Source organism: Drosophila melanogaster, chromosome 2R, assembly GCF_000001215.4.
Source record: "Drosophila melanogaster chromosome 2R".
In the NCBI taxonomy this organism is placed as follows: Eukaryota; Metazoa; Arthropoda; class Insecta; order Diptera; family Drosophilidae; genus Drosophila; species Drosophila melanogaster.
The window spans coordinates 18,923,937-18,950,585 of NT_033778.4; the positions used below are offsets into that span (position 1 = coordinate 18,923,937).

The 26,649-nt window shown below is 41.2% G+C and overlaps 1 protein-coding gene across 6 annotated transcripts in view; it reads left to right on the forward strand.

The window, feature by feature from the left end:
- The window catches only part of sano (serrano), an 81,110-nt gene that overhangs the window by 45,546 nt on the left and 8,915 nt on the right, over positions 1 to 26,649 (forward strand). For 2 of the 6 annotated variants that reach the window (NM_079064.4, NM_001299666.1), the window contains exon 1: positions 23,381 to 23,650. The exons of 3 other annotated variants lie outside the window; for them this stretch is intronic. The gene's annotated coding sequence lies outside the window, so the exon portion shown is untranslated. Of the gene's footprint in view, positions 1 to 23,380; positions 23,885 to 26,649 lie in introns of those variants that run through there. One more of the 6 variants, NM_166316.3, reaches the window with a different exon arrangement.

The window sequence follows — 26,649 nt, forward strand, 5'->3', positions numbered from 1 at the left end:
TGTCCGTTTGTCCGACTGTCAGATTGTCGGTGAGTTGGATAGTCGCACTGACTGGCTGACAAACTGCTGAGCTGCAGTTGGACTTGCAACGGCCTGCTGCACTGCAGTCGGGCCAAGTTTGACAAACCTGCGGCTAGCCAGGCAACTTTTAGCCATGAGGCTGAAACTGCAACTGCGACAGTGCCTGCTGACATGTCTGCAAGTTGTCAGAGGTGGCGATGGTGGTCGAGTGGGGGAGTGGGGAGTGGTTTGGCATTGGGCGGATTTATTGTGGCCGGTTTGCCAGAGGGTTGCTCGAGTGCTTAAGATTGTCGAAATTCCATAGCAATCAGTGAATAAACTTTATCTTTTTGGCTATGGGGAGTAGATAGGGATTCATTTTATTGGATATAGTCAAATAGGTATACATCAAAGATTCATTTCTTCAAAAATTATTCTAGCTTAGATTATCTTAAAACTCGATTAACTACCCGCTGTTTGTTCAAACGGATGTGTTTGTTGTTCGATTACCCTGCGGGCTCCTTTTTGGCCTAATTGAGTTTATAGATTCTGCAGCTTGATATCGTGTTATAAACGTGCGGCTGGGGCTAATGTCATCCGTAGCCAGGGGCCTGCGATCAAGTAGAACGACGCCAGCAACAATAAACGAGAACAAGAGCAACCGAGCAGCCGAAAGAGTAAAAGTTGAAGTGGCACGAAGTATGTCACGGAAATGACTTGGTTAAAATGCGTGCGAGAGCACTCTGCTCCAGGGTGTGGATGGCCCGGCATCCATAAATGTATCTGCATTAATAAACCAAATAGAAATCGAAACGGAACGAATTGGTCGGAGGCCTGCAGCGAACAACAAGAGGCCAAGACATCCCAGACATCCAAGACATCCTTTAATGGCCAAGTTAGTCACTCAGTTGGGCCGTTGTTGTTGCTCTTCTTGCCACTTGAACATGCAGCGCGGTGCCCTGGACTAAATGCAACTCTCAACGGGCCGAAAGGACTAGACACGACAGCAACAGCAACAGAAACAGCACAACATCTGCAGAATGGGCAAAAATGAAGTAAAGAAAAATAAAGCAGGCAACAGCAATGAACGCATCGTCAAACATATAGACCAGGCTATATGTGCTATAACTCATTAATATTAAATGCCTGTGCCGAGACAAGCCCCTCAGCCAGAAAGGAAAATACATATAGTATAGTATAGTATGTGGCAAGACAGATGCCCGAGGAGATGGAGCTGGAGTTGGAGTTGGATGTGAAGCTGTGGCTGGAGTTGGAGCTCGAGCTGGAGATCCCTGTCCCTGGACTCGCCTTGACGTTCGCTTCGTTACAAAATTTATGCGCATTTTGTTTCAATTTCATACACACACGTGACTTGTAAATTATCCATTGATGTGGCAAAGGGAAAATAAAACAGAAAAAAAAACAACAGCACCCAACACATAATGGCATGAGGAATTTCGCATCGGGAGGCAAGGCAACAGACACAGACTACAGATTTGCCAGATCCTCTTGGCACCAACGATAATTCCTGCTGGCGACAAAGAAAAACGTACACCAGAGTGCCCTTGAAAGTGCTTGGAAAGCAGATCAGTCAAATAATAATATAAATAAAACAAATTTTTAAATGGCAACAAACTTAAGTTACGAAATGTACAATAATATTCGCTATAAAATATATTTGTATTAGTTTTGTAATATGCTTATATTCATACTTTTTGTTGATGTATCTGATGAATAGAACTACCCTGTCTCACAGAGTATGCTAAAATGGAAAAAACTCGCCCACGGGCAGATAACTTTCAAGTGACACAGGAAGCCAAAAGAAAGGGAACTGCTGTAAGTAAGATAAATTTCTGGCGGCAACTGCAGCGAAATTATGTCACGAGGGCCGAGACCAAATAAAAACATAAACTCCAGCAGAGGAAAGGAAAAGTTAACCCAAAGAACGGTGACAGCACCCATGGAGCACACAATAAAAGCCAAATAAATATGTGAAAAAAAAGTGAAAATGATGACACGTTATGGCCGTGGCTGTTGTGTGAAAGTGTGGAGTGTGTGTGTATCATAAATACGCATATTAGCCTCGTTTTATGTGGGGGACGCTTAATGCTTCCGTCCGCCCCATGCCCCAACACCCCCAAAATACACATCAGTGTAGGAGGTCGCTCACACACATTTTTTCCCTGTGTATTTGTGTACTTTTGTCTCGCTGTCAACGGAGCATGCATGTAGTTCTCATGCTGTAATTAAGCTTAATTACCTGTGTCAACAGCATAGGGCAAGATGATTTTGACGGATTTCACTTGATGGGCACGCAGGAAATATTCAATCTCTCTGGTCTGGACCATGCCACATGCTCCACTCCCAGCAAGCCAGTGGATAGCAGACATCATGTGAAGATGTCTTGCCCTCATCTGTTTCGGTTTCTGTCTCTGTTTCCTTTCCGTAATTATTTGCATGCAACTCCAACTCGTGCAGACCGTTCTGTGGTCAGCATTAAGCCCTGAACTAGTCCCGCACTCAAATTACCCATATATACATACTACGTTCTGACCCGATCCGAACCGTAGGCACTGCTGAAACACGTTAATAACACATATACACTGAGAAAACTGACCTAAGAAAACACAAGTCTAGTGTGTATGTGTTTTAAATATCTTTTAATATTTATTCAAATCAATACAGCTTCTAACATGCAGTTGCCCTCTAAATAGTCCAATATTTCCAATTCATATTAAAAATACATTAATTTATTTTATGTTGATTTTCAAACAAGATCAACAATTATTTTCGTTTCGAATTTCCCTGAGTGTAAGAGTCGTACGGGTCGTAAGCTGAAGATTTCTGCTCATCCCTGCTCTTCTCAGTCTGCGGTTGATTTTTATGGTTTCATTAGTGGCACACACACTCTTTGCTCTTCACCTCTTCGTCGACGGCTATCTACGTATCCATGGCTCTTCCCGCCAAGAAGAGCTTCTTCTCCAGATCCGCGGCCTGGCATCTGCGCATGCGTAGTCGACTCCGTTGGCCTGTGTCCACGTCTCTGGCCCGATTGCCATGCTCTGCGCTGATTGCGGCCTGAGAAAATTCTACTGACCCACAGAACTTTAACTTTTTGAGTGGCATTGTTCAATTTAACTGCAGACAGCAACAGCAACAACAACAACAACATCAGCAACGATGGCAATAACAATACCAAGACAACGGCAGACAACTAAGAAATTTCACAAGCCTGGCGGCCATTTTTCTCCTCAATATCAGAGGCCTTCGTAGGTAACCCCCATACCAAACCCAATCCCCATTCTTGCATCTCTGCGGTTTTCAGGCTTTCTAGTCTTGGCTGGACGGGATTTTTGAATTTTTATGGACTAGTTACATATGTAGTGATTATTGGCTGGCAACAAAATCGCGAAGGGTTTTATGTGCTTAATCAAGAGTTAGATATTTTCGAAAATTTTAAAGACACTTTGGGTATGCATTAAAATTCAAAGAGTACAAAATTCAATTGCCCATTGGGAAAGCCTATTACCGCCACCTGAACTTTCCCCAAAAACTAAAACCATTTAAAGTTTAAGCCCATTCGAACGCTGCGAGACTCCGAAGTCTGCCACTTTAGGCCACAAATGGGAATAAAGCGCAATGGAAATGGCTCGGAACGAGAAAAGCCGCGACCTGTGCGACACATTTGAGCAGTCAATTTCAATAATTCGGAGGAACATTTTTGGGGGGCAGTAACGACTGCAAAGGCGTTTAGGAATTGCGGAAATTGGCTATCGAAATGGAAAACATTTTCATTATTTGCCAACCTGGCCAAGCTGGCCATAAACAAGCGGCGCCCAGGTGGGCGTTTATGTTTGGCAATTTATGGCTGAAAACATAAATTCGTTGGTACGCTTGGCTGAAACATATTTTGTTTGCCAGTTTTTCGCGTGGATTGTCAAGCTGCCTGGTTATATTTTAAATTTTTTCCAAGCACTCGACGCGTTGACATTGCCATTGATTTATACGAAAACGGGTTCAAGAAATTGTCGTATTGCCGAAAATGGTTTTTATTTTCTTCCTGCTTACGTTTAATTAATTGGCGCTGGCCACAACCCTAAGCGTTTTTGTTTTAAATTCATTTGAACGTGGCCAGGACTAAGGTTCTTGACATCCATTCATTACCGAAACAAAACCGAAACACCGAAAAAGTGCTCGAATGTGTTAAAAGGTGTGTTCAAGTTGGCGCACCGCACCTCGTGATTTATGCTATGCATTCAAATGCAATTTTTTTTTGGGGCTACGAGTATGTGCTATATGCAATATGCTTGGCCGATCCGACTGGCAGCAGCCATAAATATGTCAATATAAGCGACCCGACAACAGCCGCAGCAATAACGGAGAACAACGAAAACATTTCAATAAAAATCAAAATCAAAATCAATAGAGCCAAAAAAAAGATCGAGTGAAATACAACAAAATTCGAAATCATTCACCACCGGACGCTATCAATTTTTATAAGCCATTGTTGTTGTCGTTGCTGTTGTTTTGGGGCAGATTGGGGGATTGAGTAATCGGTTATCCAGGCACTGCCATCTACCATGTCATTGCCAGCCAGTTTTTGTTTCAGTTTACCGATTTGAGTTCAGTTTACCATGTGCTGTTTGTTGTGTGTTGTATGGCCTGCCCAGGTGTGCGGCTGCAACACACGAGCCCACGAAAACGGAACAGACCCAATTTTGTTGCATGACTATGACACTGCTGAAGGTGCCCGTGCCCCAGCAGCCGCCCCAAGCCACCAACAACAAAGGCACAGCAGCACAACAACACTGTTGTTGTTGTTGTTGTTGCTGCCACATAGCGCATGACTCAGGTTCAAGTTGCCGCACAATCAAAATCGCCCGGGTGTCTGTCAGCCAACTCAAATCAGCCAACCAACCAGCCAGCAGCTCGTTCATTTGGGCCATGTAATATGCCGCATATTGGGCTCACCTGAAATATGCAAAAGATCCGCCGGAGAGGAAATTGCGGGGGGGGGGGGTCCAAAGTCCATGGAGAGGAAAATGGATTTTCCTGCGATGGAAGCACCCCAAAGGACTGGCCAAAAAGAGCGGAATCAATATATAAGCATGGTTAGTTCACTGAATTTAATGTTGCAGATATCCAAAGGGACTGCATACAATGGAGTTTTAAGTCTTTGATTTTGTTTTCAACATTTTACATCAAAAATGAAACAATTTATTATATAAATTACTGACACAACTTTGTACATCTATATTTGCCTGACCCACATCTGAATAATAAAACGAAATACTTTATTGAGGCAATTTTCCGAAAAGAAGCACAAAACAAGAGCGAGCGATTTGAAGGCGGCCAATCGGGGTAACCCACATGACCAACTGACTGAATGAGTGTCAAAGCTATTTTGCGCTAATTGCCTTTTACGATTATTTTCACATTTGGCCAGCACACAAAGCCAACTTGGACTCCTCCAAGTAACCCCACGTGACCCCTCCCCTGTGCGAAGCACTCGTGGTCCCATTAAGCCATACTTTTTGGCCCAAATTCTCGTCGCTCTTCCTGCAGGCCAAAAACACTAAAACACTTACAAGCACGCATGAATATATGGTGGCAAATTATATTGGGTACTAGGTCAGCATGCCAAATTGCACAAGACATTTAAAGCAAGATATAAATAAATGTTATTTTAGATATCTTTAATATATAAAAAATCAGAATCGGAAATCCATTTAAAACTTTTATTCATTTCACAATTATATGGATTAAATTACTTTAAGAATTGTAAAATTTTTAGTGGAAAAGACAGTTAGTGTAGAAAAATCTTTTTTATTTATTTACTACCTTTTTTTCCCCTGTGTACCACATAAGAAACAGATAGATTGTTGAGAAGGTTGAGGTGGGCCATGCACGAATGCGTCGCATTACACACAGATACTCACTCGCACAGATACTCACACATATACTCACATGGAGGACCGTGGATATGTCTTTGCAGCCATGGCACGCAACATATTCGCTTATTAAATTGAATTAAATTTTTCGTACGTTTTATTTGCGGCCCGCGACGTGAGAGAGCTATGCGGATCGGGATGGTTTGGAAAATGGGGGGGGAATTGCGTTGGGGAGTTAAAAATGTGGGTAGGAAGTGGGGTGCTGGTGCTGCGGCTTGCGGGTTAATGTCAAAGATGGGGCCAAACCACACAAATACACAATAATAACCAGCGAGATAAAGAGCGGCTGGCATTCCGGCTTAACTTTTGGTTATTACGTTCAATTATGGCTTACGGGTCAGAGAGCAAATGAGAGTGGGCACAAATAACTCTTGCGTCGGGCGACAATGCAAAAGCCATAATTTCATTAGGTGCCTGACCCACTAACTAAATAAAATACCAATTAATTTGGTACCGACTGTTTGGTTTGAGGTGAAACAAACACACTTATTGCCCCAACGGTTTTAGTAATAATTATGCAATTAGTCTTAAATTGTTTATTTGAACTAGATAATAAAGAAATCATTTGGGAATTAATAAATATTGCACTTGTTTATGCTTAAGGCGTTAATTAAACAAAATTCATCAGGCACCAAAGAAAACAAAGAAAAGTTAATTAATACAGACATACATCATACTTTTGGGAAGTACACCTATTTTGTCCAACAATATTATTCTTAAAACTGACAAGATTATTTATCCAAAGAACTGGTACTTCCTAGCACAAGTCCATAGTAGCTACCCAGTCTTCCTCAATGTTTGTTAAATAAATTAATTACCTTTTAAGCAAGCGATTTTCAATCTTTTGCTGGCGTGCAAATAGTTAATCATGCAGCCAACTCAGGTGGGACTTTGATGTCTCATCTTGTGGTTGTCTAGCGCATGTCTAAAAATAAATAGATATAAACATTGCGGAGAGGAATCTAAAAAGCAGCATCAAGAACAAAAGGCAAACATGTTTTTCAGCCAATCTTAATCGGTAATTGTCTGGCGAGCACTTGGTGCTTAATTGCCAGCACAGAGCCTCAATTGGCGAGTTACTTTGCTGGATTGATGTAACTATTAGACAATAAAATAACTTTGGAGTTGGAGAATCTACTTGTCGGGGCGAGAGGTTGGGGCTAACATGGGCCAATGTCAAGGCGAGATGATCATCAGATTATCGGAAGGCCGGCAAGGTCAATGAAGTCATCGCAAATTCCATTGTGGCAAGCTTATTGGTATTCAGCGATGTTAATCAAAACCGATAAGATCTTTAATCATTCTTAAGATGTAATAACTAGGATATTTTCTTCAAGGAAAATCTATAAATATTTAAGGTTTTCACAATCTCAAGAACATCTCATCTTCTCACATAAATTTTATAATACCTTTCCACGTCAGTATGCCACATAAAATCCAATCATTTAAACTCGTCAGTGGGTTGGGTGAATATGTGCCAATATTTTAGGACAGCTGCTCAAAATGCGCCATTAATCCGAAATCCATAAATACCATCAACCATTCGGAGATATATTAAGCTGATGTCGGATCAAGTTGAAGGCGATCATCATCATTATGGTGTAGAAGAGCGCCAAGGTCAGTGGAGTCATCTGCGCGGCTCGATTCTGCGAAGTGGGAGCCCGACTTCTAGCGGGCTTAATGGTTCGCATAGCATTCCTACCAATATCCCCATATACATGTATGTAGGTTTCTCTTTCCCGTTGATTTTTATCGCAGCCAGTTAATGGACATTTCAATTGCACGTTCGGGGCGTGAGTGGGGGCGTGGCCGGGGCTCTGTCAAGGAAGTGCAGTCGAGATTGAGCATTCAATATTATAATTGATTGCGGCTCAAATGATTCGAAAGGTGTGGGAAAACAAAAGATAAGCACTTCGCTGGGCAACTGGGAAATTGAGAAACTGGGGAAAGTTCGAATAGTTGTATAATCGAGTGGAAAAGAATGCAGCACGTGTCCAAATCAACTGACAAATGTGTCTGAGCATAAATAACAAATTGATTGGGCAAATAAACATATTTACTATTCGTCGTGACTGAGTGTTTGAGGCAATGCAATCAGTATGTAAATTGGCTAATAAAAGCCCATGGACGGAATTGCGGCTTGGCCATATATCTACAATGATCATGATAATGATCTCCGCGATAATTATCAGCTTATCCCACGTCTGGTCAGAACATAAACATAAAGAGCTTTAAGCCAAGGTTAAAAGATTTTTTCCAAATATTTTTCGATATTTTTTTTTTTAGATTTTTGTTGTGGTCTAGCGGGGCAAACAAACCGAATCTTTGTTTGCCGTAAACCGAAGAAGCTGCAAACTGACGATATTAGTCAAAGCTAAATAAAGCGTTGCTGTGGATTTTTCACTTTCATCACGCTTGACGCTATAATTAAGCGAATGCGTAATATTTGCACAGTTTCTTTCTTTCCACATTTATGTTCGATGATGATGATTTGCCAAAAAAGTAGCCGCTTGAGGGTCAAGTGCATGAAATTCGACATGTTACGCGATCGTAGCCACCAAACTGTGTCGATAATCACGATGATAATGCAATGTAAATCGTAATTAAAATCAACAGTTGAGCGGCAGTGCAGACGTCGGTGTAGATGTAGATGTAGATGTATGTCTCGGTTGTTAGCCAACTTGTGTTCTAGACCATGTTTTGTGTGCATTTGAAATTAATTTATGCCAGCATTCGTTGCGAGACATGACGAGCAGTCGGTGCCGCCAGAACTTCGACTCCTCGCAACTGGGAACTCTGGAGTCTCGGAAGTCTGAGGCCCAGACTCTGACTCAACTTGCACTGTGGGCTTAAGTTCGACTCGCAGTCGGAGTTAGTTGGTCGCATACATAAATAAATTAAAATTGCTAATGGCTGGCGGCCAGAGAAGAGAACTCTCTTCTACGCTGCAACGCCCATAATTAAAAGCAACAAGATGTACAACGCCAAAAAAGCACAATAAAACCATGACCAGCTCAAGGGAAACAGGAATGGTGTTTGGGTTATGGGGAAACCGAAGAGTATAATGCTCTTATGGGTTAGGAAAACAGCATGGGTGCCAAATTCCGTTATTTATTTCAATTATACAGTCATGAAACCTAATGGAATTATATTATATCACTATCAAAACCGGATGTTCTTTTATCATTATTAAATTAAAATATTCTGCCAAAATATGAAAAAATTCTACAGTTATGATGCAATATGCCATATTCCTTATCAAAATGTTAATACCTTCAAAAAAGTGTATATGAACCTAAAACGAACGATCTTCTAGCGGAGAATCCCAGGCATAAATCAATCAATTTATCGTTCGCCGGAGTCAGAGAAGAATACTGCCGCTTCCTACTCATCCGGCAAGTTATTGCACAGGAATATCCCCCACATTTCTAAGCGAGTGAGTGCAACGAACGCGCTCAGTCACCTTTAAGCCATGTTGTGGATTGCCCGGGGCTCTCCCCCGCCAACCAAGCTTGTTTGCATACGCCGAAGACATCGCCCCAGAAGTTACCTGGAAAATTGCAACTTTGCCACAAATAACCCAAGCAAATCTCCAGCCACCTTGCCCCCCAAGTTCGTTTCCCCCACTCACCACTTCACTTCTCTGGTGGCCAGGCGTAATTTGCTGTCTCTGCAGTTAAATGGAACTTGCCTCGTAATGTTCTATAATTCATTGCCGCTGGAAAAGTTTAGCCGAAATGGAAAAACATGGACATAAGTCAGCGATGGGGACATGGCAAGAAATCTGGCTTAAATATGTGCAGAATAAAAAAGCCAATTTCGCTTGGCGCAAATAATAATTTCTCTACTCCATTATGATGGCCAAGAAGAGCTTTGGCCTAACAAGTTCTGGTGCTGAATGCAAAAAAGATCGGGCTGCAACTTTTGGGGAGCGGCCTGGAAAATTGGCAATTGAAGTGCCAGCCATGTAATTAACACTTGGCAGCTGACACAGCGGCAATTCCAGCACGACCTCTTAATACTTTTGGCCTTCTATGCGGATTTCTTTTTTCTAGGCCATTATCAATTGGCAGCCAACAATTTTTTTTTTTTTTTGGGCGAAGCCATCCAAACGGTTCGAATAATCCGGTGCATATAAATGTTAGGAGTGGAGTCAAGTGGAAAATACGTGGAACGTTAAGTTAACTTAATAAAATTAAAGAATTTCTCTGTTAAATGACCAAAGTGTTTGTTAAAACAAGCAAATGAATTCTATTTATGCATGAAGCCCCAAATCCGACACAGTTCTCATTTAATATTTTTTCGGATTCCGATTACCTAAATGGAAAACAATGCGTCTGATGGCTTATTAAAGCCGTTGTCGTTTTTCCAGACGAACGCCAAATTGATGAAAGGCTTTCCATCACAGCTGTCCACTAAAACGCTGACGACACACACTGAGATGGCGGCAATGCATCAAGTTTAAGGCTTAATCGATACCACTTACCACCCCGACATCCCCAACAAACGCCTTCCCCGGGGCTCCAAAAACTCGATGCAATCGCAATTCTTAGTGCTCTTTTTTTTCTGCACTTCTTTTCCACGCTTCGTTTGTGTCGACAGCAGCTTTTCATTAGACAATTTCCCAAGGGTGATGGCAAAAGGGGGGGGGGGGGGAGTCGGAACGGGCGGCAGAAGATTTTCATTATGTCGAGTCGACACTAACAACAACTTTTACTTCCACGCTATCTCCGTCTCATTCGACGCTAGCGTGTGGTACATTGTTAGCTTAATTGTTGTTGTTGTTCTGGCTGTTAGAATGTGCGCATTATTGAGTTACGTGCTTGGCGGCACAGCAGCAGCAACAACAAGCAGCAGCAGCAGCAACATGCAGCAACAATTGCAGCAAGCAGTTGCAACTTGGCACGTTTCTATTATTTAACTGTCAGCACAGCATACCCGCTAAACAGTAACAACAACGCCGAGAGTTCGAGCAACAAATGCTCCACTAATTGCCCGACAAAAATGTCTCGCACTTAACATTGGTCTTCTTCATTTGCCAACACTTAATCGGCGGCGAAAATTAGCGCAAATCCGTTGCCACCAATTTGCGGGCGCGGTCGCGGGCTCGATCCTTGGATCTGATCTCTGATCTCCGCAAGCCCTAAAACCTTTACTTAAACCTTAGACAGGCGACACCTACGACAAATGCATCAAAAGTTGCCGCCGTAAAAGCCCACGTTCCATTATACAAAAAATATATGAAAATGCACAAAATGCACAGGGAGAAAAAACCTGAATCGTTTCCTAATTAAACGAATTGTGTTGCTGTGATAAATCGTATATTATTTTTTTACAACGTATTTTTTGTTTAATTCACAACTCTGCAAAAAACCCATAAAATGTTAGCTGATATGCACATTCAGCATTTGAAAAGTTTTTCTATGCTTTTAATACCCCTATAAATTATGCAACCACAGGGATCTCCCATCAGATAAAAACTGCAATTGCTGGCTTACTATAAAGCGATCACAATTTCCGAGGTTATTCATCTCAAAAAAAAAAATAAAAAAAATAAAAAACAACGAGTCGGCTCTTACGCTGATTGCAGATTTTGTAGCTGTTCATTATTCTGATTGAAGGCGGCCAATGAAAGTTTTTTATCCTCGCCCGCCCACGCTTTATTTCTTACCCCCTGCTCTTGCTCTTTTTAATGGGAAGTGCATAAGCAGGAACAGTGCGGAACGTGAATATATCGATTGCTTTTGAGGTCTAAAAGGAGTTCATAAATTGTCCCAGGTAGTCAGTTTTCATCCATGGACAATCGGAACTCCTGCTGCAGATTAGACTTACTTTTAAAGAAAATCTGGTTCAACTCTTAATCTTAACTCTTTAAAGTGCTTTAACTTTTTCTAAAATTTATTTATAATTTGGAAATATGTGTGCTCTTTGTATACCTCGCAAATGTAGCGCAATAAATCACAATAGCAACATTTAAAAGTAAATCTTTACGCTCCAATAGACTTTCATTAAACTAACATTATGTTTATGCAACGCACTGTGAATGGAATGAATATCTTGATGGCTTTTCGACGACATAACGGTAATTGCTTCCCGGTTTAAATAATTCAAGTTGCACGTGGGCTGCTTTTTATATACATCTTTTTTTTTTGTTTAACCATTTTTTGTTCGACGAATCGGCAACAGAGAAATTTATTAATTATTTATTGCTGCAATATCGGTGGCGTTTGGTTTTCGGCAATTCGTCGCCATTGTTCGCTGCATTCAAAGAGATTTCTCTATGAGCCAAGGCAAGGTCACCGCTGTGAGCTTTAAACTTAACGGTCGCCTCAGATGCTCTTTGTATCTTTCGAATACAGATATATACATACATATATATAAGTATAAGTCTTTACAATAATACCCTGGCACGAAGTCAGGGCGCACAATTCGATTCAAGGCTTAAACGGAGGAGAGCTATGCAAATAGACCTGGCAAACCCAATAAATGAACCGTCCGCGAGCAGGGGGATATACCTATATATAATATAGAGGGGGCAGGGGGCGTGGCAAGGGCAGGGGTGGGCTGGCAGAAGGCGCCCACGCGCACCTATCAAAACCGCTTTTGTTCGACAAGCGCTTTTTGTTCGCTTTAAGCAACTGTGACAACTTCTTTAATCAAAATCGTTTTCAAAGACCGGGGCGTGGCCATTCCCCTCCCCCCTCCGCCGCCACCACCACCACCATCTTTTGGCCAAGTGTGTGTGGGCCAAGTTTTGTCTCATTACAATTTTGACGCTCTGCCTGACAACATTTGATTTCTTGCTTCTACGCGAGTGCGTAAATCTTTCTGCTTATGTCATTTAGTTTAATGGGAATGGCATATTATTTGATTCCCAATCTGGCTTCGCTGTCTGTCGATCTGTTCGATTATAATTATAGGCTCAAATTTGTTTCCCGCCTGACAACTGCTGAAAGTTTTATGGGCTTTGATATTAAAAAATATTTCTACAAATGATTGGTCATTGATTGCAGATAAATGGAGAGGCGTAGATTGGTATACATGTCTTGAAGTTGTAAAAAGTTTTATTTAAATACAGCTTGTTAATTAATATCATAATATAAAAATATTTTAGGGTATGATGATTTAATCTAAGTCCCAGGAAATCAGAATATATGGAGGTATTATTTAATCTATTACCAATCCTTTTTTACAAAAATCAAATGGTAGGATGTTCTGTAGATACGGTCAGCAATATCTGTTTCTCATGGTTTTTTCCCATTAATTTGGCTTGAGTTTAATATTTTTCATCCAAGTTCAACCCTTTCTTTCAAAATTCTTAATGGCACCAAAGGGGCATTCAACTTCCTAGTAACTGTTGGCTAATCTATCCGTCCCCACCCATTTCTTTCTCTCATTTATATTTGTTAAACTAATTTCGCGTCCACTGGTTCAGCGTGCTGACCTTATGTTGTTGCCATCTAAAATTTTCTTGCCATTTTTCGTGCATTTGCTGGCCACAAGCGTGAACGACAGATGACGGACCAAACCGGACTGTTGGATTGTGGGGGACATTGACGTTGACGCAGGCCGATTGTTTGGAATCAAAGAGCGTGTGAATCAAAACAAAATACAAAAATCCAAATTATTTGATTTCTTTATTTTATTTTGTCGGCTTGGAATGGTCTAAATAATTAAGCTTTTGTGACGGTTGCTTTGGCGGCTCGATGTATTATTATTGACAGCGATTTGCCGTTGATTTGGGTGACCATGAAGTGGGGGCTTCTCTTGGGTTCAATACGCTTTTGTCTTGGCTAATTTATGCAGTGCGTCAGGGGGAAAATGCCAAAAGCAACAGCCTGAGTGATATTAAATGAACTGAAGCTAGGTGCAGGAAAGTTCTCTTTATTAAATTTCCAATTTGAAGGCACTTGACGCCTTTCGAAAAGGGGCGGGACTAGAAGATTCAACAGGCGCCAGATTTTCATTAAGGAATCACTGCGGCAACGTCTAGACCTGCAAAAGATGATCAGATCGAACCTGACCAGACTGAGACTAGATATTAATGCGGCAAACTAGTTTTCGTTAGCTTTGTATAGTGTCGGATATGCGCCACCTGTTGCTCAAATGTGGGAACTCAGCTAAATTGCAGAGATGTTTTTAATTTGTTGATCCCATTTTGATGTTGTCAAGGCCGTGATATGAATAATAAACAGAGAAGAATATAGTACAGCATATTAACAGCCTAAGCTACTCGCTGCTTTTATTATTGCTATTATTCTTCAACGGAGAAAAACAACATTAAATGCACTTAAGCCAAATTTCGTAACTTCTTTTGTTAAATTAAAACTTTCAGTTGGCATTATTACTGCCAAATGTGATTACTCAATTTGTCATGCCAAGCCCACTTTCCAATGCTTACTGTCAAGTTCACTTATTAACTTTCGGCAGACAATTCCACTTCCAAGTGCGCTTTGTGCCACTAAACCAGAATTATATTTTTAGAGCTATCAAAGTGGAGGAAAAAAAATGGTTATTTAGTAATTTTCACTTAATAAAAACATAAAACATTTAGTCCAACCATTATAAATCAGTTTCTTTTTATTTTTCTTTGCTGCTGTTGTTAAAACAAATTACACATAAATGTTGTTAATGCTTATCTGGGATTTCTATCTATTTGCAGGTAAGTCTGAGCCGCGAGACCGAAGGGCAGGTGACCTCATAAACCCAAATAGAATCGTGGCACGCGTGAGTAAAAGCTACCTATTCCCAAATGGCCAACAACGAACAAAAAAAAAAAAAAAGCGGTTAAGAGATAAATCTCGAGGCGGGGTCGGGATTCACTTTCTCCGCTTTTAATTGCGGCCAGCTTCATTTTGATGCGTGCGCAATTTAAATGCAGGAAAGAAATCCTCCATCGCTCTGGCACTTCCAACCTCCAGCTCTTGCAACTCTTTTGCCGGATTTTCAGCCATGTCAGACATGTCGACGGCATTGCACGTACCGAAGAATTCGAGAAGTTGGCCCGAGGAAGTCGGAGGAGCAGAACATTTAAGCCGCTTAACCCACTTCCGCGGCACATTATCGTGAACGGCATGAGCATCATTACCATTGTTGTCAGCAGCCTTTGCTTTTGCGACCGGCTCTTTTTTTACCTCTTTTAATTTCTTTCAATTACACCGCACTTGTCACACGAACACAGAGCGGAAAAAGTTACTAGAAGTCTTGTCATTTCGGTAACATTTCGTAACATCTTTGAGTAACAACGATTTTTTTGAATACATAAACTTCAAATTACTTTTGATACACTTGAGTGTTCTAAAAATTACACGAATTACATGAAAATATCTTTTAATGTAAAAGAAAAGCGGATTACTGTTTCTCAGTGGCTACATTTTTCACCGAATTCGCTTGAAAAAAGTTTCCCTCTTATTCATTAGCCGCTGAAAGACGTGAATCATATTTTATGTGGCAATCGTTCCAGAACCCAGCTAATGACGTAAGATGGCTGGCAGGTTGCAATGAAAGTTGCATCATAGTTGCAGATTGGAGTAACAAAGGAAAGTTGGCCTTTCTAAATGCCGCAAATGTTATGTAGAATAGAGGCTGCTGCCAAGTGGAATTGCCAATGCAATTGATGCGCCACAAGCTTGGCAGAAGCAGGGAACACAAAACCAATTTAAAAGCCCCAAAACAGGCAGACTCCAGACTGATAAAGCCTGGCCAAAAGATGGCAAAAAGCATCGGGGAAAATGGAAAAATAGGCAGCAAACCGCAGCGTCAGAGGAGCCAAGCAGCAGCTTTTGTAATGGACATGACTACAAAATGCCAGGCAGTAAAAACAAATGAAGCCAAGCCGAATGCAGAGGTCTGGGCATGGCTAATGCAATGGCTATGACCATACCATAGATCTGGCTTTGGCTATGGCTATGGCTATGGATCTGGCTCTGACTCTGGCTAACTAAGATCCGTAACCCGCTCGCTTCGATGCCAACTTAGACGCTGACCGGGCGCACTTTCAGTTTTCAAATAGCCAAGACAACGGCAGCAGCAGATAACAAGAAAGTTGCCATTACCAGCTGGTTAGCATCGAACTTGGAATGCTCTTTCAGACAGATCATTTTGAGGTTCTCAACAAAAAGTTGGCCATAGAAATTTAATTTAAAGAATTTAAGTATGCAAGAAGCTATACCAAACAAAATAAATTCTTCCGTTTACTGATAAATATTTAAAAAGGCCTGGAATCCTGCAGATATCAATCAATTTCGGCAGGTAACCCAGGCCGAGCTCAACATCCTTCGTTTACCTTAAAAAAGATTCTGCTTATTGGCTTAGCCAGAATCTCAAGGCAAACAAAATTTGTTATCATATTTCAAAGGCAAACATCATTAGACCCAACTCGAACATGCCCCGTCATAGTCCAATCAGTTTGGAATACCAAAACTGCAGCCAATTTGAGGGCCCCGCGCATGCCGCGCATCCCTTTCCCTTTTCGATGGCCAAGCATTATGACCAAGTCGTAAATACCCTTTTTGGTAGTTACTGCAGGCGGGCCAGGCTCGATTCGCTTTTATGGCAAAGTCAAATAGGAAAACAAAATAGAAGTTAATCTAATAACAAAGATTGAGCGCAATAATTTTAGCGATTGGCAGCGCAGATTTACCATGGCCAAGAGCTAGGAGTAAGCCAAGAAGAAAAAGCAGGCGAACAAAAATAAAGAGCCACAAAAGTAAAACCGTCTCGCGGTAAAAGGGAGCGTCCTATGTTTTTGGTCTAAGCCGAAGTACCTGGCCAAGACGGCGAGCGTGGCCAAAGTCTCGTTAGCGTTTTGGACCCTGTCTTTGGATTCGGCCGTGTTTTTTTTTTTTTTGTTTGCTTCTTCTTTAGCTTTAGCATTGGCAAGTGCAGCTGCTGCCACTTTTGCTGGCTGCCACTTTTGCTGCCGGAGACGCTTTGGCTGCTCGGCCCGTTCGTTGCACTTGCCGACTGCCGTATCTGCAGCACTCCCGACCAGATAGCGTATCTAATGGATACATTTTAGTGCATACACCGAACGTATCTAATCGGCTAAACGTTTTATTAAATTACGTTAGTCTAAGCTTTGTTCAGCCTGCCCACAGAATTGGGTGGGTGGTTCGGGGGAAATGGGCATTGTAATGGCAAATGGGCATGGTCTTGGTCTTGGGCCGACTGGCTTGCCCGACTGGTTTGGTTTAGTTATTTCGCTGAATTTGCCTAACTGACCTTGCCCAGATGCCAACGCTGATGGCTCCAAGTTCAAGGTTAAATGTTAGAGCCTGGAATGGGGTTGAGTTATGCATTTTTTTAATTTTATTATCTATCTGATCTCTTTAAATTCTCTAAAGGAATTTAATTCGGGTAAAGAAACTTAAAAATTGCCTGGTCAGGTCCTTTTTTTTTGTTTGGGTTTGTTTTATATTCAAAAAATTTGTAATTATCTCCACATGAGTAAGACAAAATTCCCAAGAGGCAAGAATTTAGCTCGAAAATATTTTGTTAGAGTTTTGAGCCGGCAAAAGGCCGCAAACAGAAGTGTCCCAGCAAACGAAGCCCACAACTGGGGGACAAAGGCACCCAAAAGGACCCAACTGCAAAACATTTATTGAATGCACTCATGTTAGAACTCGTATTTTGCCCCGCTGGCATTTGGATAAGTTCAATGTGCTGACTTTGAGATCAGCAGAAAACAAATATAAATAGACCAGAAGTTGTCAGGCGAAAAAAGAACAATTGCATGCTGAGACAGCCTGCCGAAGACCCACAAATGAAACTGAAATTGAAAACGAAATCAAAACATGCATATGGATGCCGAGGACCACAAATCGAGAGGAGTTACTGCCAGGAAGCCACACAAAAACCGGACGAGTTCCAGGGGCAGAGGCGAGCACGACATTGCCATTGCTTCCATGCAAATAAGCAAATGAGCCAACAAATAGCAGGAGCAAGGGGTCATGAGTTGGTAGTGGAGACTGTTTGGAATGGATTATTATTGTAGCTGATGTCCAGAAAACCACAAAAAGATACTACAAATTAAAACCATTATGTTAGAAAAATAGAACTTCCTGTGTGTATCTAAATAAGACAAAGGGGAATGGACCATCAAGCTTAAGCAAACATTACAAAAAATAAATACATATTTTTGGCAATGTCATTTATAAAAGACACTTTCTTAACTTCTAGCAAACTTTCTTTGCTTTAGACAACAAGTATTTCTTCAAGTGCAGGCAAGTAAAAGTACAAAAAGCGTTCGAGTGCGAGCGAGTCAAGAAATAATTGCTGCATTTTTTTGTGTGCACATATATATACGCGTGTCGTATCGTTCTGTTCTTCCTTTTCTTGAGCAGAACAATTGAAGTCAAGCCCCATTGCATTTTAACTGCCGGCGAAAAGAGAGTTGAGTCGAGTGGAGTCGAGTCGAGTCGAGGGTCGCTCCTTGATTTGTTTGCTTGGGGCGAAAAGCTGGGGACAGCGACTCCTTCGACCATTTGGGCTGCCCTTTTTAGCCAGCAGCATGAATTTATTTGTTTTGAAATTGTAACTTTTGCACTCATCCGCATCCGCAACTGCAGCAGCAGCAGCAGCAGCAGCAGCAGCGGCAGCAATTGCATCTGCAGCAGCAGCAGCATCATCCAGAGCATCCACATCATCGGCAGCACCATCGTCATTATCATGTTCATTGCCAGTGATTGGCTTTTTCCATTTTTCCCTTTGCTGATTGTGCGGTTTCGATAAGAATGCAACTGCAGTTGCACTCAGTAGCTATATCTTCTTGAAAAGAAAAAAGGGTTTAAGCACACACATTCATATGTGGCAGCGATAAATTAGCAAAAGGGAAAAGGAAGTGCATGACTGCCAAAATGTCAATTGGAGGCTAAGAAAAAGTGATGGCACGGCTGCAGAGCAATGCCATCGCGAAAATCGGGGGAAAGCCGTAAGAACAGGCAACGAATTTTCACTTCATCCGCAGCGGCGGAGAAATTAAAATGGGAAATGCAGTAGCAAACGTCGCTGTGGAAATGCTCTGCGTGGGGACTTAAATGCGAATTTCAATTGATTACATTTTCGTATCTTTCTCTTTGATTTTTCCCACTCTTTTTTGTATGCCAAATTTACTCGGGATGACGTGCACTGAAAGAAATATTACTAAATATATGTTTCTAATCATTTTAGACGGGTTTAAAAGGCTTAACAGAAAGAAAGTAAAGGGGCTATATTCTATATTGATATAAATCTAATATATTCTATAAATTTCTGACATTTAATCACAGTAAATTATTTTCCATTTCCCAGAGCATTTGCTCGTCGCTTAGAGGCATTTGCAAATTTAAGATTTGTTTTCCTCCATCGCCAATTTTCCCCCAATATTTCGCTGCTCTCGATGCTCCCAAACGTGAGCGCGTGCAGAGCCGCCGATCATGAAGGGGGCATATGGCGGAGTCGGGGATATAGTAGTATGATATAGCCGGGATATAGTGCGGGTGGAGACGACGTTGGTGATGGAGGTGGAGGGAGTGCAGCTGGAGGTGGAGTCGAACAATGAGTCGCACCGAGGAGCATACATTACAAAGATTACGGCCGCTTCTACTGCGGATGCAACTCTTCTGGTTCTTCGATTTGGCAGCAACTTTTACTTATTGCTTTGGCTCTGTGCCGTGTTTATTTCAATCTTTTTGTGTGTGGTGCTGTTTTTCTGGGCTCTGGGCTTTAGGCTTTGGGTGTTTCGCTGCTTTTGTTTTCTTTTAATGTGCCAGAAGTCGGAGCCGTGTTCTGCTGCGAATTCGTGAAACGTGATGCCGAAAGTCGTTTCTTTGCCAGTGTTTTTTTCCACTTTTCTCCCCTTGTTTTTTCGGGGTTTTCCCCTGGTTTTCTTGTTGATTTTGGTGGAGCTGCCCTTGGTTATGCTGTTGTTTTTGTTGTTTCGTTTTCCCTTTGTATGTAGGATGCGGATGCTGTGCATGTTTGCTCGCATTTGAATATGGAATCCACCGCTCTGCCGGCTGGCTTTACTGCCTCTGGCTGGGAGCAGTCATCCTTGTTAAGCGGATCCATAACAGGGCATTGTTTCAGCCACTTTTTAGTCGCTGCTGCCAGTTGAACGTGCAGCCCTATTAAGGCTCGGATGTTGAGAAAAGGGAGCCACAGCGATCGCTGTTTATGTTTTTCAGAAAACAGGTAACATGAGAAATATTCTAATTTTAAAACGAACAATTCCATTTTAGATATATATACTATTCTATACTATATATTGTTATTTTTTTCAAATTATTTACTAAGTCATACTTAGATCATTCTTCACTATGCGAGTCCCTACTGTATCTAACTTCCATAGAACCGAAAGTCGCCTGGAAACTTTTTACCCATGGCCGTAAGTGAACCGAAAACGAAAGCCAAATTGGCAACTTTCAGCCATTCCTGTCGCTTCCATAAAGAATGAAAAATGTCCGCGTTTCTCGCCCTAATTGGTGGCGAAACGTTTGTCGCACCAAATAAATAATGATAATGGCACCCGGAGCGTGAAGTCGCGGGTTCGATTCCGATTCCTTCCACCCGTAATATTTCTACTTCTACTTCTGGTTCTATATTTCTATATATTTGCTTTGACTTCAACAGAGGCCATTGACTGGCAAAATGCTTGCTGATTGATTGACGCTGCCATTGGCAGCTGTTAACAATTCCATTGCTGTTGTTTTCGGAGGTGCTGCTGGTGGTTATTGGCGGCTTGGTTTGGTGGATAGTGGCGGTAGTCCCCATCCACGTCCCATCCACGTCCACGTTTGCGTTGTAATGTAATTAATTGCTTTCCAACCTGTGGCCAAATCACAAAAGGGCAGTCAACAGTTCCAGCGGCAAAGTGGGTCAGCTGTTCACTTGATGAATGTGTGTACGCATGGTGGTGCCAGGGAGTTCGGACGGTACAGGTGGTGCCACAGGTAGTGGCAGATGCGGAGAGTGGCAGCTCAAGAATGCAAGTTGAGTTGTCAGCCGAGGAACGTATGAGTTATGAAAATAAAGCTGGTGGCGAGGGTTAAGTGTACAACATTTATCAAGAACAAATAATGCAGATAAAATAAATATAAATAAGAGGGAATAAAGATTACACATTCGTTCTCAATAAATTTTAAAAAAAATGTGTTATTTGTTTCCCAAACACTTGTAACTGGATATTACAAAGGTCAATATTTAGAAGATGCCAAATAATCATATATTTCAATATCTTACTAAAAGAAAGAAGGGAAAATATTTAAAGTTAAGTCCATAATTAACTGAATATGAAGAATACATAAAAGCAAATAAAACAAAACTCCATCACCAGTAAAATAAATTATACCTAATACGCTTTAAGCAGCCCTCGCTTGACCACTGCAGTTAGCGAGTTCAGTGAACCGCCGCATTAACTAACTTTTCGTATGAATCAAACGCTAAAACATCAATCAAAGCCAAATTAAGCGTAAAATTCAAAGAGCCGGGCCAGTCAGCAGTCAAATATAAGGCAGAGTAGGGTAAGATGGAGTCGGACGAGCAGACCAGAAGTGCGAGGCACGATGGCAGGAGGAGGGAGTGCACAAAGGTTAGGCCCGCACGGCGACTCCGGCCATTCAGGGAAGACCCAGCCCGCATCTGCAGCGGGGGCAATCAATCAACGGGCGGACAAGCTTTCCAAAGAAAGGCGGCGAGCGGCGAGAAAAAACGCTGAAAAACTGAAATAAGGCCCGAAACATGAAATAAAACAGCGACAAAAGTGCAAGCTTCGCCAGAGTCACTGAAGCCTAACAAACGTTGCAGCTAATTTTAGATCGCAGTCTCAGCCATCGCTTCATTTGCATGAGTGAGTGGGGTGAGCGGGGGTAGGGAGTCGAGTGGTGCAAAGTGGTGCGGAGTGGCGCAGCACAGTCGTTCGCGATGATCTGCAGTGTGTGGGTTGCTGCTCGCAAAAGTGGCGCACGCACAAAGGCGAACAAAAGGCTGGAGATTTATTTTAGCTGTCTGCTCGCTCGGTGTGTGTTATGCAAATCTTCCGACGGTTTCCTGATAAATCCCTTCTACCGTTATAAGCGATTTCCACAAATTTGATAAGGCCCAAAACGAAAGACTCAGGCAACGAACTTGCGCTGATAAGAACAATCTTCGCTGTCTCTCCGCTCAGAATTTTCTTCGTCCCTCGCGATGCTCCTCACAACCCATCGCATTCTTTTTTCACTTTTATATGTGTTTTTTCTTTTTATTATGCAGCCCTACGTGCTCGGCATGCTGAAAACAGAAAATCAAATCTTTTCCAATGCATTTCCCACACGCCTGTGCCTGTGCATTTTTAATTTTAGCTGCCGGGCGAAAAAGAAATTAAAAAACAATATTTAATCAACGCACATAATCTGCATTTTAAACACAGACTTCAAACGGCCCTTCAATATATGGGTGTTGACCATTTAACGCGCCCAGCGAAGAATCCAAACTTTGTTAGATTTTTATCGACCGTTTCTTCGGGGTTTTTTTGTGCCCTCGCTGACGGACTTCCTTGAAATCCGGCAGAGTTTTCGGTCTTGTTAATCCTTTGACGTGATGTCTGTTCATAATTTGTGCTCATATTTCATGCTTTGCCTTTTTTTATGGCTCTTTTGATGGCTTTGGCCTTGCGGCATTTTGAAAGGTTTTGTGTATGCCAGAGCGATTGAATATTCTAAAGTTTACTTGTCGTAAATCATATCTGTGACAGTTTTGCCAACTTCTACCTCCTTTCCCGCGGAAAAATCGCCCGTCTTTGCATGCATTATGGACCAAGTTCATTGGCTCGACCAAGTTTCGGCGGAGAAAGAGATTCTCCCACAGTCCCTCCCAAAATGCCAATCTTCTGCTATAAATAAACTACGAACTGGCGAGCTCTGCTTTTAATTTTAATGAACCATAAAAAATTCACACGCACCGCACACAAAGACGCTGAATATTACGATGCCACCAAATAAAGGTTGACACCGAACAGACCTTTCCTCGATCCCTCGAAATGTTAATGAAACTTAAATACCTGCGAGAGTCGCATTTCTCAGCAAACAAATCAAACGGCCGGCAGCAGCAGCAGCAACATAAAAATGCTCAAAATTCAAAGAAAACTATTAAACAACTGTTTGCCGTTTATCTGAGGGAATCTCTTGAGTTTCGAGTCTGCAGTCCCGAATCTCGAATCTCTCACCATCCAGAGTTTGCTTAGAAATTAGAGCCCAAAACAAAGCGGTAGATGGATGGTAAAACCACCCATACATACACGCCTGCACATCTACAAACATACGTATGTGTGTGTATAGGACCGGTTTAACATAGCCCTGTTAACGCGGGCCAGTTAACAGCGACGACGACTGCGACGCCGGCAGCGGCAGCAGCGAACTTATCTGCGTTCTGGCCACTCAACTCAACTCTCGGGATCCCAGAACTTCGGCTTTTCATTAGCTTGGAGCTCGTCGCTCCGACCGGTTCGGTGTGTCCCATTGCGATCGCGAGTTCAGAACGCTTTTTAACCAAATAGTTCGCAGAATAGAACACCCAGCAACGAGAGTGAGTTAAGATATTGTGCGCGTGCGCAGCAACCCACGCGAGATTTTTCTTTAGCTCAGCGGCTTTGATCATCCAGCTGAAATTCGTTTCGTTTTTATGCAAATTTTCAACGGCGAACAAAATACTGGTATCAGCGTGTGTTTCGTCACAGTGTGAAAGTAAGTGAAAAAAAATTCTTTGTGCAAAAAGAAATTTTCACAGTTCAGCGAATATTACGAAATACTTACGTTGATTGCTAACAAAAAAAAAATTTGAGTGTGTACGAAAGCAAATAGAAAAGAGAGTTTCGATCATTGTGTGCGTGTTAATTGATCAACAAAACAGTGTATATTTGTATTTGTTAAACGTAACGGCAAATTTTGGATTTCGGTTGTGTTTATGTGGAGCAGAAGGTGAGCAATCGGTGGCAAATAATATTTAAAATACAATTAGCGTCATGCTCTATAAATTGGGTTAAATATCGGATATAAATAAAGTGTTTTCTTCATGTTTTTGGAGTAAGCTGGCTGCGAGAATAATCAGATGCCAATGAATGACACATATTTACTGATCGGTAAATTAGATTTGACTTTGGGAGAGATGTAATCGATTTGGGGATGTCGAAATGGGGTTATTGTGGATTTGATGAATTTTCGGGAATTTAATAAAATTAGATCTTAAGTAGATATATATTTATATCATATTTAAATTTTGTAATTGGTTTTTATGTTTCTGTTAAGAAATAGGAAACTTTTTGATCGAGGCTTTATAGATTTCTTTGGAATTTGAAAACCTATAAAAAGATGTACGCCTCATCGTTTTACCACCTAACAGTTATTAAAGCCTCCATTAAAACCCTGAGAACCTTGGATAATTAATGCTTTCGCTCCGAACAACTTCAATGCATCTTCGCCTCTTCAACAATTCTTATTTATGGGAATCTATTAACCCATTCATTATCGGTTTCATTAGCGGAGAACCCAACTTGTAGCTGACAACTCAATGCAGATGTGAGCCCCCTTCTTGGCCCTCGTTATCTCCGTTTTAGCCACTTTTATCATCACTCAACGCCAACGCGTGGAAAATATCTTTCAAAGACATTTTGGCTGATAGCGTTTTTCAAAATTTCACTTACAAACGAAAAAGGCGGGCGCAACATTTTCTTATTGTATTTCATTTTCTGGGTCAATAGAGAGGATGGTCGGGATAGATGTTGGCCCAACCCAGAAATGAAAAAAAAATACAAACCTGGCCCAGCCCAAAAAAGGGATTTCCCTTTTACAACGAAAACTTTCATTGGCATCAAACGGAGGAAAAGAACGAAGAAAAGTGTCAGGGCAAAAGAATATGCATACAATAAACACTCGCGGGGCATAAATAAAAGCCAATGAACATTTTGGATCCATGGCGTCTTCAAAAGGCCATGGCCAACGGTTCTTTGGTTCTTTGACAACGTTTTGGATTAAAAGCGGTATAATCGTACCAAATACGTTGGGCCAACTGTCGTTGCATTTCGGTTTCGATTTCCTGTCCCCAGACATGGTATCACCCATCCCCCAAAACCCCATCCATCGGAATTCCCGATCTTTTTGTGCATTCACCGCATGATTAATAAAAGAGAAGTTCTTGACGTTCTTTCCCACTCATTGACCGTTTCGTTGATTAGTAAGCATGTCGACATTTCAATAAAAAAAAAATATCCAAAACGACATAAAAAAAAGTACAAAATCATCGGCGGGGGCAACTCCTCATCAACGTCACATTTTTATACATTTCTACCCTATGAGACGTTCTGTGGCTTTGCATTTTAATTGCTTTTGATTTCGAATCTGCGATGTGGCTGCCCCCGCTGATGAATCGGGGAATTGGGCGCGACTCAACGGACTATTCAAATTGGCAAAAAATCAAAAATATATATATAGAAACACGCATGTGTGCTACTAATCTCTAAGGCAGCTAAAGGTTTGAATTTCCAAGAAGAACCTTTTCAAATTTAAGTGATTAATCCATTGAATCCATAAACAAATAAGGAAAATCACAAACGCAAACAAATAGGGAAATTAAAATATATAAAAGTATATTCAAAAGCTTAATGTTTCATATTGCTCAATAATTCCATTTTTAAATTCCGTTAACGAACTGCACTGAATACGGCTATTTCAAGTTGTTTATTTTCAACTGATAGTAACCTTTATACAACGCACTTTTCATACAAAACTCCATATTACATTGAGCTTCATTTGTAACTCACAATGCGAATAATTGGAAACAAAGCTGAGTTCACATTCAAGTTTCGCATAGGTATTCTCCCAGAGTTTCGATTTTATGACTATGTATCGGGGATGACCGTGGAATTTCGAATCATTGGACTTACCTTTATCGAGGGCAAATGAATAGCAGCTGTAATGCCATGGGAAATTCCATTTTGGTTAATCATTTTACTATTTTTGTCGTGCCAGTTGGTATGGGTTCTTATTCCATTTCCGCTATTGATTCGATCTACATCTACGTCAGTGGGAAATCTATTTGTATGCTATTTATCTTCTTTTTCCAGTTAAGCACCAGGAATTTTATGGATGTGATTAATGCTTTTCGAATAAAAGCTTGAGCTTAGCAAACTTTTCCGCTTCCTTCGGCGAACATTGTTTTATTTCCTCTTTTATTGTGATAAAGCAAATTAATTCAAGTGCAGAAATATAACCGGAAAAAGATTCTTTCCAATACTCCTAGTGAATATATTTAATTATTTAGAATAATTTTTTTTATGTTTCCTGTACTGTGAAATCAGTTGTAATATTACAAGTAATTTGATGAGCACACACTTCTCTAAATTAATTTGTTGTTTATTTACGTTGATATCAATTTCTGTTTCAGTTTTAAGAATATAATATGTTATAAATACTTTATAAAACTCTGTAGTGTGATGCAATGTGTGTTAATCCCTTGTCACAGAGTATTTGAAGAACGACTCAACGCCACTTGACAAATGAAAGCAGAAATCCAAACTGTCCGCAGTTAGAAACCAAAAGCGTGCAAAAAAAAAAAAAAATAAACAAAAAAAAACACAGATAAACCAAAAACAAACACTAAACAAAAAAAAAAAAGTCAAGAGTGGTCAGCGTTAATTTTTCATGGCGGGACAACAGCAAAATAATATTATTTCATTTATTTACATCAC